The sequence below is a fragment of the Neodiprion fabricii genome, chromosome 1 (assembly GCF_021155785.1).
Source record: "Neodiprion fabricii isolate iyNeoFabr1 chromosome 1, iyNeoFabr1.1, whole genome shotgun sequence".
NCBI classification, from domain to species: domain Eukaryota; kingdom Metazoa; phylum Arthropoda; class Insecta; order Hymenoptera; family Diprionidae; genus Neodiprion; species Neodiprion fabricii.
Genome location: NC_060239.1, coordinates 8978811 through 8986780, shown reverse-complemented (window position 1 = coordinate 8986780; position 7970 = coordinate 8978811). Strand labels below are relative to the sequence as shown.

At 44.4% G+C, this 7970-nt stretch overlaps 1 long non-coding RNA gene across 3 annotated transcripts in view; it reads left to right on the top strand.

The window, feature by feature from the left end:
* The window catches only part of LOC124174412, a 63126-nt gene that overhangs the window by 39479 nt on the left and 15677 nt on the right, over window positions 1-7970 (top strand). The window lies entirely within an intron of this gene.

Below are 7970 nucleotides of genomic sequence, written 5' to 3'. Positions count from 1 at the left end.
ACACGAGATGCTGTATTCGTTGTTCTTCTTGTTAAGAATCCTAGGCTGCAAGCAACGGTATGATGTGGTGTATAGTATAGTCTGGATCTTCGGTACAAAGGAAATTGTTTTTCTCCTTCCCCTCTTCTTCTTCTTCTGCTTCTGCTTCTGCTTCTTCGTCTTCGTCTTCTTGTCTCGTTCTTCTTATTCTTCTTCTTGTACTTCCTCACCACCTCTTGGTTTTAGCTTTCGAAAAAACGAAAAGAATGAACAAAAATGCTTCTTCTTTCTTGTACTTCGATCTTCTTCCTTTTAACTTTCAATTAATTCAATATTCAAACTTGTGATTTTTTAAATTAAAAAACGCCCGATCCAAACGAATGTTTATTTATCCATACACTAGGTTCCAAGTGCAGCGTGCGTGCGTGCGTGTTTTTGTTTACATATATATACATATATATGTAAATATATAATATACGTGTATATACATATGCATTCGTACATATATATATAAACAGATATTAATATACATACATATATATATACGTATTTCTTCTCTCTTTATGTATTCTTCAACGACGTGTTTAATGTATGTACGTAATTTGCGTTTATTTGTGTGTGTATATATATATATATATATATATATGTATGTATGTATGTGTATATATATATATATTTATGTACAATACGAAGAGAATAGAAAAAGGAAGAAAGAAGAGGAACGCGCCCGTAGTAAGACCGGTGCTAGGGCATGGCAGGGAGTGTATTGAAGCAGGCACTGGTGGACAACCGGGATTCTACCTCCCGACCTAACAACACGCGCATATAGAGACGGAATCGCGGGGACTGCGCGTATAGGACGAAAACTACGGGATGGTTGGTTAGGTAGGTGGAAGAGGAGTTGGTTCGTTGTGATGGCGGACGGCGGATCCCAGCCACCGCCCCCGCTGACGCTATCCATCCACTCCGCCGGTCGGCTTCCCCCACCCCGACCCCTCCCCCACCCCCACCCCTCTACCTGATCCGAAAGACGCCGTGCTTCGCGGTTCCTGCGTCGTGCGCCGTCCGATGCGCGCTGCTCGAAACCTCCGGGCAGGACAGGGGCGTCGCGACGCCGAAGAGGAACCCTGGACTTTATCGCTGTACGCGGGATCGAGGGCTGGGGGGGGGATAATAATTTATTCTTCGCGGGGGAACAATGATTCATTTTGTGCATGTAAGAACGTGGTGTTTTTTTTTTTTTTTGAATGGAAATAAATACTCGAAGGTGTTCACACCGCGACGAATGAATCGCTCGATTTTTGTTTCAGCAAAATCCTGCGGCGACACTTGCGGGAATTTATATTCGATACTTTCTTGTACTTTTGGTTTTCTTTTTTACGCGTACAACGAATGTCGTTCAATTCAAAGAATTTCCGATGAACGATGTTGGAGAAACGGGCGGATGTGAGTAAGGCACGAGTATTTATACGTTGCTGAAAATTTCATGGAACAGTTTTTGAGAATACACCTGCATTCAATGTGTATAAATTATCGTTTGAGTTGAATTTTACATTGGTATTTTATTTTTCTCGGAATTTGTTCTTCGGTAACTCTTGAGTTGTAAGTAAATTGTTTATCAATTTAATGACGTTACAAGTAGCGTGGAGTATACTTTTTACATATCCGTTGGACACCGCGGATCGATCGGACCTTTTGAAGAATTTATCATCGCGATATTCGAGCCTTCGGGAATTGCCGCGAAAACTGAAAATTCAAACCTATCGATGGAAACCAATATGGCGTCTGTCGATAGGTTGGTAGAAACGAATGAAAAGAAATTGTTCTTGGATTCTTTTGTTGGTCCGATAACCGTACAACAATACGATAATCGTACGATCGAGAAGCCGAATCGTTGTGCGGACCTAAACGGAAAGACGCCCGAAGATCTCCGATGGTACAAGGACCGCGTGACTCTTTAAACGCGGTTACAATTCCGTTCAATAATTGGCCAATCGTAGCCGCGCAGATCTATTACCAGAGATTCATCTTCTCTGCAGCATTCTCTCGCGCCGACTCGCTGCTGTGTGTGCGTGTAGACAACAAGAATAATTACAGTCGCCGATTCTCCCCAGTTATACGTGTACGTACATGTAATGGTGGTACTGCTCTTACACGTTGTTAGGTACACGTACGTACCCCATACATACATCCTGCGATAAAGTAGCAGGCCGGTATATGCGTAATTTCTCCTCCGAGGAGCCGAAGAATTAGAACGGTAGGTATTGTATGTATAGGATCGCAAAGGTCAAAGTGAATCCGTGGAACTTGGTCGAACGGACGTCTAACGACCCAACCGGCCCCCGGCTGACAGTCGGTCGTCTGTTCCATCCATCCTTACGCTTTACACCTAACTCGGTTCTACGGGCATGCGTTATAATATATATATATATATATAAATGTATATACATGTATATATATACACCGCCAATTCGCAACGAGAGCCGAGCGAGAGTCGTCATGACGAACCCTGCAGACCGAGGGAGAGCTCCTCTTGTATTTCGCATTCGTAGGTAGATATAACGCAATAATATGTGATATTGTAACGGGCATCGGAACAAAGTTGGACGTACCATGCAGAGAGATATTTAAGAAAGCGTAATAAAGCTCAACCCGTATATATTTACATAGGTATAACACCGTGAAACTAACTCGGCAGTAGTGAGAGGAACGTGAAAGACAGGGCACAAGCAGACGTATCTCCGCGGGCGACGCATCCCATCGGCGTCGTCGTCTATAGCCGCGAAGCTTCGCGTGCGGGTGGAGGTGCCACGGATGAGGGAGAACGAGAGAGAGAGAGAGAGAGAGAGCGAGGGGGGCGGAATGGGGGGGGAGGGAGAGACGATACGACCAACGGCCGCTGCGCCGGCGGTGAGCCACGGCAAGGAGGGGCGGAGGGGAGGGGGGTGAAGCGCGGGATCGGCGCCGAAGGGGTCGTGTGGGTCATGGTGGGGAAGGTCCGGGAGTGGGGGGGAGGGGGAAGGGATAGGGCGGCGGAATGGCGGGGCGACAGAGGGGCGGGGGGGAGGGTTGCGCATTCCCTCTCTTCCCTCGACGCCGCTCTCTTACATACTCCGGTCGCCTCGTGTCCCTCGCCTCGCGAAAACGTCTTTTTGTAGCCGCCCATTAGGCGCCACCGCGTCGTGATTCGCAACTCTGTCTCTTTATCACGAGATAGAAACGACGACACCGACGACGATACGACGCTGACTTACTTGTACGTGTGTTGACACCTACACGCATTTCGTTTGCCGATACATTCTGGATACGTATTAGAATTGTAGAAACTGTGGGGTATGTAGTATGTAGGTATTTAACTGGGGTTGGGCCTAAATTATGGAATGACAGAAATTTCGGCGTCACACGTATATTCGCACGTATAGATACCTATATATATCTACACATTGTTCGCGGATAACCGTATTACCAAGTTTATGTCATCGGATACACGGTATACCTCTATAATATTCGTGTTCGTCGAAATGTATTGCGAGGACATCTTACGCTTAACTCCAGCTTGCCGGTGTTAAGGGTAAAAGTTTACCAAGGATCATTCTCTTGGGCATGGTAGAAACGTAAATCGCTCTCGGTTTTTTCTCTCAATTAACGATAAGTATAATACGACTATGGCTTCGCTCCTCCGACTTCCCTTCACGTAGTTTTTACCTGTCCTCAACCGTTCAACTGTTGGTGAAAATTGTGACGTACTGGTTTGTGCTCACAATCATGATTTATAGCAATTTTAGAAGTGAATCTAAGAGATACAGCTGTGTAGATCGTTAGGCACATGATTATAATCCGACACGGTGTGAAGTCTATCGTTCGATATCATCCCACGCCAGCGGATAGTCAGGGAAATGTAGGTCCGGCATACGATACAATTAATCGAGTGTTTTTCGGTTGAAATTATTTTTAGAATTATATTACCGGAGGTGGGTTCGAAACCGCAATTTACCAGCTCTCGACTTTGTACTACGACAGTTTCAAACGAGTTCAAATTGAGCATACGGCTTGACGGTTTTACAAACAGATACAGATTGCTCGCTTAATAGCTGAGATATAATATATAGGTATAATAGGATTTGAAGGAGTTGGACGGTTCGTTCGACGCGCGATGGCGTGGCGATAGACGCCGGAAGTTTGAGAAAAAAGAAATAGATGGCCGTGAATGCGCGCGCAGAAGACGTGAGAAAGAACACGAACGAGAGCCGAAAAGAGGGCACTCACGCTTGCCGTTGTGTGTCAGGAAAATAGTGTTTGTGTAAATAGTTTGGTATCTGAGGAACAAAGTTATACATGAAAGATGGATAAACAAATAAACCAATACGCTGACGGTTTCTTATCGCAGGCGAATGGAAACTAAGATCGATAGATTAGGTTCTTCGTCGCATGTAGATAATATCAATGATTAATCTGTACAAATGCAGTACGGACAGACACAGACATCCGAATACGACACGCGATTGGAATAACTTGGGATAGTAATTTATCATCGTCTTGACGTTTGTTATATTCTTGAGCATATATGTTTTTAAGTAAAATTTTCGCACTACACCTTCCGTAGAAAAGGTCGGAGGGTTCGGTAGGTACACACAGGCGCTGTTGTTAATTTATTATGTTAAATTTAAGACAGGCCAATTCTTACGATGTCCAACTTATAACTAATTTTTATCTTCTTCGATTCTTTTATGTGTCAAGCATTTACGTGTAAGATAATATTTTACTTTCTCATATCTTAATGCATACTCCTTCTTGCGACGTCTAATTGACCGATGAGACTTCCAGTTCGTCAATCCTGATTCGTTGTTGTACAAACAATTACGTCAACTGTACGATTTGTTGTTCGGTTCGGTGTTTACGACGAACGTTAAAGTTCACGATATTCTTTGACAATCTTGTTAGCTATTTGTACCCCTGTAATCCGCATCCGTTTACCTACCGATGTTTGTACGCACATGCATTTAGGCTTACCATAACGCGCGTTGCAACGTTGCCGTTGATTAGGTACCTACTTCCAAATTCATAGCATTTGTTGGTCTAACTACAGTGGAAAAAAAACGCCCAGCTTCTGAACACGGTTCCCGAAATCGCAACTTAGTCCAGGTGGAAAGGTGGTGTGAGGTCAATGGGAACCATCGAGGAGTTATGGAAATCAGTTAGAAATCGTGCCAGCTGTTGGTACCTTACACCTGAACCAGCCGAACGGTACCCACTTCGAAGACACTCATTGTGCTAAAGGAAGTTGCGAACCTCACCTTGGACGCGATTATAGATAGCTAATAAAGGTGTGTCGAGGTACGTCCGTTTGTCGGGTCCAGGGTTAAACTGCCCCGCAGCGTCCATAATCAACGTACAGGCTTAGTATGTATATACAAGAGAGATCCGTGCGTGTTGCCCGGCAGGGACGTAACAGCGAAGCCCATGGGCATGGGGTACAGGGCGTAGGTATACCTAGAGGGTCGACGGGGCGTAGGGTGTACTGTAAAACGAAAACCGAGGGAACAAAAACCTGACCTCTCGAACAACTGTGCAGCATGTGCGCACCACTTGCGTCTATACGGCTATGGCTACGTATGTCGGTACCTATACCTACACCTCCTGCAAGCTCCCATACCTCGAGCTCCGGCTTTTTCCTTCCCCCCGGCATCTCTCGTCTCTCCCTCTCCCTCTCCCTCTCGTATCCCTGTCCTTCTCTCTTTCGAGTCACTATACTCTCCGTTCAGCGATAGCCTCTACGCACCGGATTTTTCTGCCGCCTTCAAGCCGGACCAAAGTCTGATTCACCGATCCACCAACGCAGAGTCAGACACTTGAATCGGACTTCACGGTGCTCCATGGTCGCCGAAAATCAGAAGTAACGCGAGGGATTTCATGCACCAAGGCACCTGGAACCAATGAATGAAAATCATTTTTAAGAGAGAGAGAGAGAGAGAGAGAGAGAGAGAGAGAGAGAGAGAGAGCTGATGATTCCTACCGGCAGACAAGTGTACACTACATGCATCTGTAAGATGAGTCTGTAGGGATCGTACGACTAACGAGGATAAGAGGTACCTATGTAAACCAGTCGCTGCTGCTCACACGGCGAGATTTGATTGGTCAATTATTGTACGCGTGTACGGGGACCAAGTGTTTAGGTATAGGTGTGCGTGTAACCTCGTCGGTTTGTAGTGGCTTGGAGTAAGATGATAGAGAAAAGTCGTTCGTGTTTGTACTTGTCCACGTCCTTCTATACCTGCAACGCTGTCGTATGGCGTATAATGCGTTGGCGGTTTAGATTACAGACTACATCCACGTACTACGTGTGCATATACGTTGAATGCACTGTATGCTCCGAGAAGAACGTTGTTTTCACCGTTTCACGATGTTTTTTTTCTTATTTTTCGTTCAACTGACTGTCGACTCCGGGATATAATATGGAAAACATGTGCCGCGTGCAGTTTGATCGTTAATACGCTTCTTCTATAAGATACATATAGGTACATTCGGTTTGCAACATCGATTGTTTTTGATTTTGTGGTGAAATACGGGATTATGATATTATCTCTTGCCAAAAATATCGTTTATAGGCTATTCGGAATCGGCTGTCATCAACGCGAGCCAAAGGTTTTAGTTCGGAATTTATTACACAATCTATATTTTCACGACGCTTGCTCCGATGTTCTAAAACGAATCGAGAAGCTCTGCTTTTATTATAACTTTCGCGTGTGTATACATATAATAGTGCAGGTTATAGTCGGACTTACATTAAAGGTTGAACGGAACAAGCCTATCGTATATTTGATATACCGCCACGTCATGCGTCGAGGTATAAAAGCGCAGTGCATTTAGACCGGTCGCGTATCGCCCTCACGCGGTCCAAAGAAATGCGTCTTCTTTTTACATCCGTGGTTAAAGAAGTCAAATTCCGGTTCATGCTAATGGCGGGAAAAACTTTCAGGATCCAGGATGAAAGTTTTTCCACACCGTTCACGACTTGACGATCGTTTCGCCCGGTAGTAGGTAAGACGGAAAATTTTCCGATTAACCTATGTTTCATTTTATCTAAAGCGGATAATTCATACATTTGAAATTAAACAGCTGCGACACTGTAGAAAAAAGCTCAATGAAATATCCAACGCATGCGTGGTATAATCTTTCAAACGTAAATATTTATAAAACTGACTTGCTTAGGAAAAAATGATTTACAACGGGATTAGGTTCCATAATACCGGTGAAACACACTCGTTCGTTTTGAAAATAAGGACCACTGACGTACTTCTGGAAGAGATCAAAACGGAGGTTGACTACGTGAGGGAAGAGAGATTTCTGAAACGTTTCAAAGTAAAAAAAAAAAAAAAAAAATGGCCCCTGCAATGGCCGATGACCGTAACCGACTAAAAACTGTTTACGTTACACTGCTGCGTGCACCTGTAAGCTTGTAATATTATATCCCATGCTCTTTTATTTCTTCATTCGTATTAGTACACCTATGTGAAAGTAGAGTACAGTGAGACGGCAGCTATAATGTACGAACTTACGAATCTTGTTTCACAACAGGCGAGCTGCTATCTAAATCCGATTCTGATAACAGGCACGCAGGACGCCTTTGTGTGGTAATTTTTTCCCCGTATATTCTTGTTTTAGTTAGGCGTATACATAATACGGCTTAGGTATACGTGTAGCCTCGGTAATATCTGCAGACGGCTTAACGTACAGACGCAGGCTGTTGCGGCATGCAGGTTTATTTAGAGGAAGAAAAAGAAAGAGAGAGAGAGAGAGAGAGAGAGAAAAGAAAAAACGAAACAAAAAAGGAAATCAGAGAAAACCGTTGACCGACAAAGCACATCCTTTACGGTTGACGGTGTGCGGTAGCCGCAGCGAGTCACCCTGAGATAAGAGCTAAACCATAAGGGACCGACCCGTTCGCTCGGTTACACGTACGAGAAAAAGTTTTGTTTTTCATATGCATCCGC